Raw genomic sequence first — 13,233 nt, forward strand, 5'->3', positions numbered from 1 at the left:
CTCCTCCCCCAGAGCCCTTCAAGTCATTGATCGAGCCAGGGGCAAAAGAACCAGCAGAAATTATTAACATGGCCGAAAGCATTTTGGACAGAGTCGTTACTCAACTGCTGACCGAAGCTGCAGACAAAGTTTTGAAGGAAGAATAATGGATATTGTAAAAACATTGCTAGAATATTAATATAACATTTGCTGGACTATGCTTGTAATATTTGGTGCTCATGAGCTTTTAATGTAATGTATAAACGGTTTTGTAATTCATTTCTTTGCGATGCATGAAACTTTTATTGTACACACCGTTTTTGAGCCTTCGGCGAAAAAACACCTTCCCTTATTTTCATGCTTCGTAAAGAAGAGTTTTTATGCTTCGTGAAAAATCCTCCAATCGTCGCAGAATCATTAATGCTTCGTCAGTAATAGACTTTCTTCCTCGATATCAGAGTACATAAAAGATGCTTCAGGCGTCGCCATAACACTGATGCTTCGTCAACAATAGACTTTTTCCTCCATTTCAGAGCTGATAAAGTTGTATCTCTTCAAAACTTATTGTGTGCCTTAGCACAATTTCACCTTTTCGAAGCATTCTCCGAAGGTCAACATTATATTCCCTTCTTGTGCCATTGATGCAATATGATGTATGATGTTATGTTATGCAAAATGATGTGATCATGTTATGCTATGCAAAATGATACTTTGTGCCGAAGACACGCACTCAGATCCCCATATTGGAATACACAATCTCTTTGCCGTTTATTTTTTGGCTTCACCGCTTATTTTTCGGTGTATCAGCGCTTACTTTTCGCTGTAAGTTCTGCATTCCCTTAGGAACGTCTTTTGAACTTCTTCGCCTTCTATTTCGGCGGTATTCCCGTTGACTTTTCGTGCTTCGCCTTATATTTCGGTGGTATTTGGCTATGCATTCCCTTTGGAACGACTTTTGAGCAGAAAACTTACACTGCACTCCCTTAGGAACGACTTTTTGTAGCTTCGGCAAACTTACGCTGCGTTCCATAGAACGACTTCGGCAAACTTACGCTGCGTTCCGTAGAACGACTTTTTGTAGCTTCGAAGATACTTGTGACTTAGGAACGACTTTTTGTGCCTCGACGACTTTTTGGACTCCGTAAGTCTGTGGAGAAGATATATTTTCACTATGGCAAAAACGAAGCTATTACAAGGAATTGAAAACGACAAGAAAACCAAGTTTCAACAATTGTTCCTTAGTAAGAAAGAGTGACAATGAATGTAAAAACTGATTATGGGGTAGGATATCTCTTAGTAGATATGCTTCGACTCTGGCACAATACTGTTGACTGTGCGAGCTTCGGACTCCTCCCTGAAGTCCCTCTGCTGATGGGTCTATTGACTCCCTTCTGGCTGTTGGCCGCGTGAATATGCAGGTTGTAGTGGTGGCGGAGGTGGAGGCTGTGGCCAGGATGCCTGTGGCTGACTAGCCGAAGCAACAAACGCTGCAGGATGGTTACCCACATATTCTGGTATGTAGGGTGAGTGATATGAAGTAGTATGCATGACCTGCTTCGGCTGGTTCTGCTGAGCTGTAGATTTTGCTATTTCCTTCTGTTTCTGAATGGTGACATGGCACATCCTTGTAGTATGGCCCTTGTCCTCACCACAGAATAAGCAATAAATTTTTCTGGGCTGATCCCCAAACCTTCCTCCGAAGCCCCTAGCGCCTCTGCCCCTTGGAGCTGGCGGCCGAAGATAGCTTTGTTGGTGCCCCGAAGCTTGCGAGGAATATTGTGGCCTCTGTTGCTGACTTCCTCTGTCGTCATTCTGGGTGGAGTGGATCGATCTGACATGCCTTGGGTGGATTCTCCCTCCGAAGCCCCTGGTCATCTTAGAGAACCTGTAGGCCTCCTCTCTTCTTTGACGAAAGTCATTATCAGCGTGGATGTATTCATCCATCTTTTGAAGCAGCTTCTCCAAGGTCTGTGGAGGCTTTCTAGAAAAATACTGAGCAGTAGGTCCTGGACGAAGCCCCTTGATCATGGCCTCAATGACAATTTCATTGGGCACTGTAGGCGCTTGTGCTCTCAGACGCAAGAACCTTCGGACGTATGCCTGGAGATACTCCTTGTGATCTTGCGTGCATTGAAACAGAGCCTGAGCTATGACTGGCTTCGTCTGGAAGCCCTGGAAGCTTGTCACCAGCATGTCTTTGAGCTTCTGCCATGAAGTGATAGTTCCTGGCCGAAGGGAAGAATACCATGTCTGGGCCACATTCTTAACTGCCATGACGAAGGATTTGACCATGACAGCTGCATTGCCTCCATATGAAGATATGGTTGCTTCATAGCTCATCAAAAATTGCCTCGGGTCAGAATGTCCGTTATACATCGGAAGCTGAGGTGGCTTGTACGATGGGGGCCATGGGATAGCCTGCAGTTCTGTTGCCAAGGGAGAAGCATCGTCAAAAGTAAAGGTACCATGATTGGAATCATCATACCATCCATCATCATCGAACAAGCCTTCTTGATGAAGCTCCCTGTGATGGGGCCTTCATTCTTGCTCATCTTGAGCAAGATGGTGTACTTCTTCAGTGGCTTCGTCAATCTGCCTCTGAAGGTCGGCTAGTCGGGCCATCTTCTCCTTCTTCCTTTGTACTTGTTGATGAAGCATCTCCATGTTTCTGATTTCTTGGTCCAACTCGTCCTCCTGGGGTGTTGGACTAGTGGCCTTCCTCTTCTGGCTTTGGGCCTCTCGAAGAGAAAGGGTCTCCTGGTTCGGGTCTAGCGACTGCAGAGCAACAGTCCCTATCGCTGAAGCTTTCTTCAGTGGCATGACGAAGGTCAGTGCTTGCCGAAGGTGGTCGAAAAGAGTTCACCGGAGGTGGGCACCAATGTTGGGGACTTGTTCTCAAATGCTATGAGTTAAGAACAAGGCAACATAAAAAATGTTAAACGTTAAAGTCCTTCGTCCTTCGAAGCATTATTTCCCTTGGGATATAATGATTTTTGGACGAAGGTTATGAAGGACATACCTTCATCAGCGCAACATATAATAACGAAGAGAGAATCATATGAAATATAAAAGATAACATGAACAATTATGTATTATTATCAACTCATTTCTATTTTATCATTATGGAAAAATAGAAATGACATCAAATTACAAATGTACCTTCGGCTTGAAAGAAGGTAAAAGTACAAGCGTGACGCAAAAGCAGGATGACAAGTCAGCGTGAACAGTACAGGGGCACTGTTCATCTATTTATAGCACGGGACGCAGCCCATGTAAAATTAAACTCATGCCCTTTACATTTGCTAATGACTCTATAGTAATCCATCAAGGTCTGAATAGCCTTTTCCCTTTTAGGTCGGTTCCCTTTTCTGATATCACGCCGAAGGTCCCCTACGCACAGCTTCGGCTCTGCGCCAACCTTCGCATTCTTTGTACTTCTTCATATTGTGGTTCTGATCCGAGTTCGAAGGTACCTGTTCATGTATAATACTCCAGAAACGTTGTTAAATCATGTTTTTGAGGACCTTCGGAAGACGAAGGCCCCCAACATAAAGCATCACATAGAGTCCAATTATGAAATAATCCAATACTTCTGAATATTAGAGTGTAGGCAATAGAAATAACAAGTCAGAACGGAAGCAACCACCGCTACATTCACTTGCCTTCATCGAAGAAGAAGAAATGTACTAGGCATGATCTGGATTGTAGCCACCTGCTAGTGGACATAAAACTTAGTACAAATATTTCACAAACATTTGCCAACAATCAACAAATCACTCCTACACTTGAAACCAAGACCTGGTGGAAAGCCTCCCCCCTGAACCACATGCCATATAGCAGCAGCGCTGTTTGTTAATTTAGTATCTTTAAAATTACAACAGTGGTGATATCAAACAAATAATCTAGGAGTATCTACACAAAATACCCTACAACTTCGGTATTCAATGGATAATTAAATTCTGCAATCTATAAGTTCTAAAACATCTGACAAGATAACTAACTGAATCTGTTTCAGACAGTAGCGTAGTTAACTTCAAAATTCGATATCTCACAAACCACTCAACCAAAAATCATGCAATTCTACTGGCAGTAAGAACTTTTATCCCTCTACAGAAGTCTCCATAGTTCGAAGATCCAATTCGGTCATTTACATGATGAAACCTACCAATGAACTGACCCGCTCATTTTTGTCAGGCAAACAGGAACAACCACAGTTAAACAAACATAACGGGAGTTTCATAATTCATATGAATGCACTTTTTAACAATCTGTAAAGCTTATGAAATTATATACAACTTTTCTTACAAACCCAAGGTTGAATTCTGTTGATAAAATTGCCTAAATCTTAAGAGAATAGATTATGCACAGAATTATGAGACTGAAAAACTGCTATAATCAAACTGCAATAATTTTCTGATCTCATGTCCGATTGAGGTGTTCTTCACGGCCACGGAAAGATCTACAAATTATCTACGACTCATATATAGACTTTTCATTTTTTGAGGCCAATAAAACCACGGAAAACTGGCATGAACAGAAACTGTCGAATCTGTCATTCTGCAAAAAACTAAATTCGAGATCAAAACCTAACCCCACATCTAATCCAACCTCTAATCCTTTAATCCCCATGATCTACAACCTCCAAAAGCACATAATTACTTTGAGGAACAAGGATTTCATCCATACCTAGGGTGTTCCCAAGAAAATCTTCAAGAAAAGATGGGGAAGAACATCTCCTTGATCCTCTCTCCCTCTTCAATTCAACGTGCTCCTCCTCTTCTCGATCCTTGCTGCGTGGGGGAAGATCTAGAGGGAGGAGGAAGCCGTGGAGAGGGGCTTCCATGGGAGGAGAGGGCGGCCAGCCAAGGGGAGAGGGGAAGGGGCGGCCAAGTGTGTGGGGGAGAAAAGGGGGGCGGGGGCGGCCAAGAAGGGCAAAAGGGGGAAAGGGCACCACTAGGGTTTCTTTGCGGGAGAAACGAAACGACGCCACAGATGACTCTCACTTAGCATCCAATGGCCCACAACCCTTTTTCCCACATCCACGCACCAAAGATCAACCTTTGGCAACTTTTTTTTGTGATATTACATATCTTCATTAACATTTAATAGGTAAACCAAGGTGCAGGGGGTGCCCACACTCTAGTGATAGTCATTACAAAGATCCAAATCCGACATAGTTAATCATGACAAACATAAAAGCACAGGATAAGCAAACTACCATGTCTAACTAAGACTAACTAAATGTGAGACTGAGACTAAGACTAAGACTTCTATATTAAGCATTTATTACAGGACCAAACACTGACGATCTATGGTTTTAAATTTATCTTGGTCCTGCAGTCGGGGTTGCCATAAGCCTGGTGTCCACACCGAGGTGAGCGGTATGGGTGCTGAGTCCCGACGGGAGCGAGGGAGCCATCCTCCAGGTGACGATGCTCCGCGCGCTCAGCCCGCAGCTGGGCGATCTCAGCACGAGCCCTACTCAGCTCGTCTAATGCATGGTCCAGTTCTTTGTTTAGCACGGCGGCTAGGTTGACTGTGCTGCTCAACCTAGGATTGTCCTCACCAACAGGTGAGACAATCATGCCTCCTGTGCTGCCAGATGTACGACAGGGGTAATACTTCAAGTTGAGACCATCCGCTACCCCACCGAGCACTGAGTAGTAGTGTGAAAGTGCACACCGTGCGACATCTTGCATGGCCGCCTCAGCTGAGTCCCGCTCAGAGATGGAATAATGCTCTGAGCAGACCTCCGCACCCCGGAGACTGTTCTCCGGACGGCGCACCAAATAGGTCGCCTCCCAGTTGTCCGGGTAAACCCCACGACTGTGCTGGAAGACCACACAACGATACTCGATGGACCAAGTACGCCGGTCGAGTGCCTGGCGTAGTAGGGTGTCGAGCGTGTCGTGGAAGTGACACCCGCGAGTGGCGTTGCGAGTGATGGGTCGAGCAATCCATCCTTCCGGCTCCTGGTCAGCTGAAAGGTCGGTGCTGAAGCTCGGGCTGCTGTCGCCGCCTCCGTCGTCAGGGACTCCTCCAGCAGCTACTCCAGTGACTGGGGCGCTTAGTGATGGTGCAGGGGGCGCCTCCAGTGGGAGCACAGGGTAGCAGCTCCTCACAGACTCTATCTCCTGCTGAAGCGAGAAAGAAGAGCCCTGCTGCTCCAGCTCCTGTCGTTGACGCTCCTGCTCCTCGTGCAGGTGGTGGTGCAGCCTCTCCAAGTGGCTAGACTGACCAGTCACTGGACGGCGAAGCGGACGCTCAGCGAGACGAGAGGGCAAGAAGGGGATGACGAACTTCTGTGCAGTGTGTCTAAGACGAGCCATCTACAAAAGACACCGTAAGCATAAGAGTGAGAACAGAACTAATATTACCAGCAAGTAAACCATAAATAAATGAGGAATTAGAATAAACAAAAAGATTTTTAGCAAGGTATAATATATAGTAGAACATAGGTTTGGTCGATATGACCAACTTTTGAAGGGATACCAAAGTCAAGGTAAGAATAGGGGTCTATAATCCTTAGAACGACCATTCTACTCTGGGTTAGCGGTGCTACAGTCAGCACAGCTTTGATACCACCTATGTCACACCAGGTTTTAGAAGGCAAACCGAATGCGAACCATGTACGTGCAAGGATCAACAATTCACGTACACAGCAGTTACATAACTGGACAGCATCACACAATGCTCAAATAATAATATAAAAGGGCAATAATAGTCGATTACATCATAATGTCTGAGACAACCACATAGTCTTTAACAATAATCAAAGTACGAAAACGAAACGTAGATACACGCGGCCTTCACAGGCAGCCGACTGGGGGTTGCCGCTAACCCATGCCTAGAACTCATCATAATCTTGGAACTCCTGGAAGTCTTCCTCCACGGCTTCATCTTCTCCTAAGCAGTGGTTGCAACGTGGACAACCTGGGGAAGGGGGGTTTGGTGTGTAGAGCAAGGGTGAGTACACATCAACATACTCAGCAAATGTCCTGTTTGGCTGTAGTGGACTAGCTTTATGTGGGGGTAAGTCAAGCAGTTGCTTTTAGTTGGTCAGATTATTATTACTAGTAGAGAGTGTGGCAGAACCACCCGAATTATTCTAGCTTAAGTGCCTAAGTCACGCCTCAGGGGCCGCAACACACTTAAATCGGAATAACCCGTCAGTCCCTCAGATCTAGTCTGTTAGAGCCACTTAACCAGGATCAAATTCCACAGTCTCACTCGAAGGTGAGTCACAGAAGAAATACAATAAAACAGGAAACCTCAAATTAAGTACTGAGTTATTACATAGATCGGAGTTTTTCGAGTAGCAAATAAGAGTTCACGAAATAAAATGTAGCGGATAATCGATGTCGTCGGTATCGAGGAAATGGGCAAGGCCTAGCCCACTACTCCTCGTGCTCCTCTCCTGCCGGAGCAACATCCCACTCGACCGTCCAACCCGGTGGCAGGGTGGTAGGCTAAGTCACACCATCAACCATATCCTGAATCGTACCTGCAAAAGTTGTGCCACAAGCAAGGCTGAGTATACTAATACTCAGCTAGACTTAACCGGTGTGAGGAATCTACTCCTCTACCTCTAGACTATGCAGCTGTTTGGCTGAGGGGTTTGGTTTGCCAAAAGCACTAGCTGTTTCTAAAATCAATTTTTAGCTTTTCAAATTCTAGTATTATTATTTTAGCTATGTTTGCTCCTTCTAAGCATACATGGTAACAAGCATTTAGTTCAATCAACAAATTGTCTCATGTAACCTCATTTCACTTCTTACTCGATGTAGTACAAGGGGTCAAGCAGTCTCATTAGCTGCGAGAACAGACGATTCGAATCAAGTTTTTATCCTTGCAAGGTAAACCTAAACACACGACATGTCGGGGCACTCCGTCCCCATCGATTCTCTGTTCGCATCCAGGCCTCACCGCCTTGGCATACAATGCTCCACTGACCCCGGCTACCGCCGTGCAGTGACCACACTTGTACCCACCATAGCTAGCATGGGAGACCCAGTCTCAGGTCGCATGAGGGATAAAGTTCGCGCCCGGTTTCACTCAAGTACTAGGTTTACCGGTTACCATATTTCCCGACATGTGCTTAGTACGTTCAAAAGCTTGACTCAGGTATCCACACATTAATCCTTAATTCCTTTTTCCCGTCTCATGGTCAAGGCATCCTCCCTGGATCCAAGTCCATAGACTAACATAGATCCCATTATCAAGATGAATACAATCAATTCCTGACCTCGCGCGAGTGCTAGAAAAATCACTCGACTTCTACCGAGATCCTGATTAGCAAAGCAGCTACTCGATCTAGCATACTAGTATTCATCTCAAAAAGGAATCCTAAGTTCATGCAACTAGAGGTTTCAAGAAACTCCTACACTTAAGTGCACATTACAATCCTACAAGCATTAAGTGTAGTAAAGTAGCATATAATAATACAGTTATGCATATAAACCGGGGCTTGCTTTCAATAGCTGGGGCTGCGGGGAGATCCTCGATAGCAGCCTCGGGAGCTTGCTCCTGGTCTTCCTCTTGGACAGTCCCTTGCTCGGGGATGAGCACGTACTCTCCGTCGGCGAGATTACAATCTAATGAATGCAATGCGTAAGATATATGAATGATATGATATGTGCTTTAGTAATTTAAACTTTTGAAGGTGTATGATCTATTTGAGTTAGATAGAGCTAAGTCTTGTTTATACGAGATTTTTGGTGGTATACTTGGTAAATTGGTTCAAACTTAGCTAAGTTAAGTGGTAGGTTTATTTTTGGGGTTCCACTGAATTCTTTTTAAGGTCTTTAGTGAGAATTGTCAAGAACTCAAGTTGGACTTACTGGAGTGAGGTTTATTTCTCCTTTCTTTTTCTTTATTCTCTTTAAGTTTTTGGAGTGGGTTTGAACTACAAGTCACCTTAATAAATTTCCAAAACTTCTGTAAAAATTACAGTGGCTTATCACTGGTGTATAATTCTTAGTCTCAAAATTTGGGGTTCTAAAAGTGAATAGTTTTCTCTGGACAAAATTACCAAATTTTAGGGCAGAAGGGGTGATTTGAACTACAACTATCATTTAATAGTAGGTAATTCTCTAAGTCTTATTTTTGCTGGCATTTAGATGCTATAACATGACTTGGTAAAAATTTCTAGCCATTAATACTTATTAGTTATTTTACTAGGATTTTCTAAAGTTTCTAGCCAAAGGGGTGCCTTCTACTACCACTATATTTGAAAAATATCAAACAACAGATTTCTGATTTTTCCTAGCTTCTATTTTGCGCAAGAACAATCATTCTGAAGTTTGGCATCTTTTTGCTTAAGGGAAGGGGTGGTATGCATTAATTGGATTAAATGGCCTTTCTTACAAAATATTGGCAATAGGTATTATTTTGCATCTTTCCAATCACTACAACACATAGGGCCTTTTATGACAAATGCTCAATGACAAATGCTCAATGACAATAGTAGAATTTGCTCAATGACTATAGTACAAATGGGTTTGTATTTTTCTCTGGTGACCTATCTCATTATTGATCTAGCAAAATTTTTATTTGCCCATTATTGCATTATTATGGGTTATTCATGATTTATTTGGAATATGACTCATTATCATATTATATTTATTTACCCTACTTAAAATGATGGGCTGGGGTGTTTATTATTTTTGTAGTGGGGTTTTGGTGGTTACAAGTCCACTGGATTTTTATTATCAATTTTGGGTCTAGTTTTGTAATTCTAATAATTGATTTCTAGTTGGAATAATGCTAATTAAAACATTTCACTTTGAATCTGATTTGGACTAGAGGTTCCTTTATTTTTTCTAGGTTCTTTGCTACTCAAGCAAACTAGGAAAAATAATTTCATCCACTGGTCATTAACTTCTAAGGCCTTTCTGATTTTCTTAAGGTTTGGCAGAAATGGCTTTTAATGGATATCTGCACTAAATTTTTCAATACTGGGGTTCTCACTATTTTTAAATAGTGTTTAAATGGGGTTTCAACATCTACAAATTTTCTTAGGTTCAGCACAGGAGCATAACAAATTTTCCTTAATTAAACAAGGTTTGGTTAGTTTCTGTATTTAATTTTAAACTCTAAAAATTAGAACAGAAAGCATAGGGTTCAGTATTTTTAATTGATAGTTCATAAAATTTAGAATTTAGCAAAATTGGTTTGACAACTATTGGTTAAGTATTCATCAAGTTATGAATTTTCTAAGTTCTCAATTCATTAAAATCATTAAACAGAAATGATTAAATGGAAAACTACTTTGCAACGGGGTCCCTGGCGGGTGTTTTAAGTTTTCTTTACAGACTGGTCCCTGGGCTACTATTCAATTGAGTCACTGACATCTCAGAAACCCCCCTGGATTCTTCTAATCCTAACCCGAGGTCCTTCCCCCAAATTAAACAGTACCCGCGGCGGAAGAAAGGGCGGAGGGGCTTACCGGCGGCGAGATTGCTCCGGTGAGGTGGCCGAGGGTGTAGGGGAGGTCCTGAGGTCACGGCGATGTGCGGGTCGCCGTCGGGGATGGTCGGAGTTGGCCGGTTCGCGTGCGCAGGCGGGGGAGCTCGTCGGCGGCGAGGAGTCCGGCCTATCCAGGGCACAATTGACCAATAAAACGGGTCAGAGAGCTTCACCAGGGATCAAGGAAGGTGTGTGCGCGAGGAATTGAAGAATGGCTCACCGGAGTGTCCAGTCTACGCGCGCAAGCGGGCGACCGAAGTCCGGTGAGGTCGATCTTCGCCTTCCGGTGAAGTTCTGCCAGGTCCGAGGGCTTGGAAAGCTTCACGAGCCAATGGCGGAGCTAACCGAAGCGCTGGCGCGACTTGGGGGTGACTGGAGTGAGCTGGCCACGGTGGCCGAAGCTCTGGCGGCAATGGCGGGCGGAAAGGAGCTCGCCGGAGCTAAGGAGGGGTGTCTGGCCGGCGATGGTGAGCACGGGGCGAAGTGAGGCACGCCCGAGGAGGCTTTATAGGCGCAGGCGAGCAAGGCCGAGGCGGGGCTCTGACAAGCGCTCGGGGCGTGCGCGGCGAACGCCAGTGCACGCTCTGGCGTCTGGCACAGCGTCGAGCACGAGGCAGCGTAGAGAAAGGTCGAGTTCAAGCGCGGATTGGCCCCAAATCTTTGAGATTATTGCCATGATCCCGTTGAGAGATCTCTTCCTCTCAGGTTCCTTTGTCGTTTGTGTGTGGAGGCTAGCAGGTTTGGCTGACTGGATTAAGAGATAGAGAGGGGAGAAATCTGGTTTGTCTCACTGTCGCACATAGGGAGAAGATCTCTGGTTTGACATGTCCAAGGCTTCCATAATCTTTGTTGTTGCTTCCATGAAATCCCACTTGAGAGGCTTGTTTAGGGTTTTATTTCAATTGTTTTGGCCAAGCTTCCATAATCTTTGTTGTTGCTTATTTAGTATACTTTAATGTTTATAATTGGCCCAAGCCATGATTCTATATTCTTCATACTCTTTTGCCCTTTCTCTTGAATTTTGTTTATAGGGCTCAATTAGTGTTTTTATTGGTGTTGCACATTTTGCCTTTTTGTAAAACCCATTTGTTCATGCTCAATTTTGGTTCACATAAGATGATGGTCCTTGGGTTAGCACTTGAGAGAAACCCTAGGTGACACTGGGGTGTCACAGCCTTCCCCCCTTAAAGGAATCTCATCCCGAGATTCGGGTCGGAGTCCTCCCGAGGTGAAGCGAAGGGTGAGACTTATAGGAAGTTGGTGCTTATTGTTATTATTAGGGCAAACTGCTCTTCGAATGTCATTCTCTTTGTGACTTCAGAAGGAAGTCCTTTTTAAATTTTGTTCCATGATTACTTCATTCTGATTTAAGATCATATTTCTGAATTTTAGATTCGAAGGGCAGGAGGAGGGGTTGGGTGTGATTACGTACCAATTTCCTTAGGTAGGCAATTGGGAAAGTTGGATCTCAAGAATTCCTCAGTCTCCCAAGTAGCTTCTTCCTCTGAGTGATTACTCCACTGGACCTTATGCATTTTGATCGATTTAGCCCGAGTTGATCTTTCCTTGCAATCCAGAATCTTGGAAGGGTACTCTTGGTACGATAGATCTGGCTCTATCTCCAATTCTGGCTCTGCTATGATCTCGGTCGGCAATCGAACACACTTCTTTAGCTGAGATACATGGAACACACTGTGAATGGCAGACATTTTTGAAGGTAACTTCAGCTTATATGCCACGGGTCCACAGGCTTCTATGATCTCATAAGGTCCAATGTAACGAGGGGCTAGCTTGCCTTTGATTCCGAACCTCTGCACTCCCTTGGTGGGTGATACCTTGAGATACACGAAATCTCCCACCTTGAACTGGAGAGGTTTCCTTCTTTTATCATGGTAACTCTTCTGCCTAGCCTGAGCAGCTTCTAGATTTTTCCTGATTAGTTTGACCTTCCTTTCGGCTTCAGTCACTAAGTCAGGTCCGAAAACTTCTCTTTCTCTAGGCTGAGACCAATTGAGTGGTGTCCTGCACCTTCTTCCATAGAGAGCTTCGAAAGGTGCTATCCTTAGGCTGGATTGATAACTGTTGTTATAAGCAAACTCTGCCAAGGAGAGGTGCTTATCCCAGTTCTTGCCACAATCGATTGCACAAGCTCTCAGCATATCCTCCAGAATTTGGTTTACCCTTTACGTCTGACCATCAGTCTGTGGGTGGTAAGCTGAACTTCTGATTAGCTTGGTTCCCAATGACTCCTGCAATTATTCCCAAAATCTAGCAACAAATTGGGCTCCTCAGTCAGAAACAATGGTCCGAGGTAATCCGTGCAAACACACGATCCGGTCAATGTACAATTCTGCATACTTTTGAGCCTTATCAGTGGTGTGCACGGGGAGAAAATGTGCCACTTTCGTCAGTCGATCCACAATAACCCAAATCGAATCATGATGAAGAGAGGTGTTGGGCAGACCCATGACGAAATCCATGCTGATGTCATCCCATTTCCACGAAGGTATAGATAGGGGTTGCAAAGCCCCAGCTGATTTCAAGTGGATTGCCTTTATCCTCTGACAGGTGTCACATTCCGATACATATTGGGCTATCTCCCTCTTCATTCTGGTCCACCAATACAAAGGCTTCAGATCATGGTATATTTTGGTGCTTCCCGAATGCATAGAGAATTTGGAGAGATGAGCTTCGTCCAAGATTTTCTTCTTGAGGTCCTTGTTTTTAGGAATCACCAATCGGCTTTTGAACCATAATACACCCTTTTCATCTTGGCAGAAACATTTA

The sequence above is a fragment of the Zea mays genome, chromosome 7, assembly GCF_902167145.1.
Source record: "Zea mays cultivar B73 chromosome 7, Zm-B73-REFERENCE-NAM-5.0, whole genome shotgun sequence".
NCBI classification, from domain to species: domain Eukaryota; kingdom Viridiplantae; phylum Streptophyta; class Magnoliopsida; order Poales; family Poaceae; genus Zea; species Zea mays.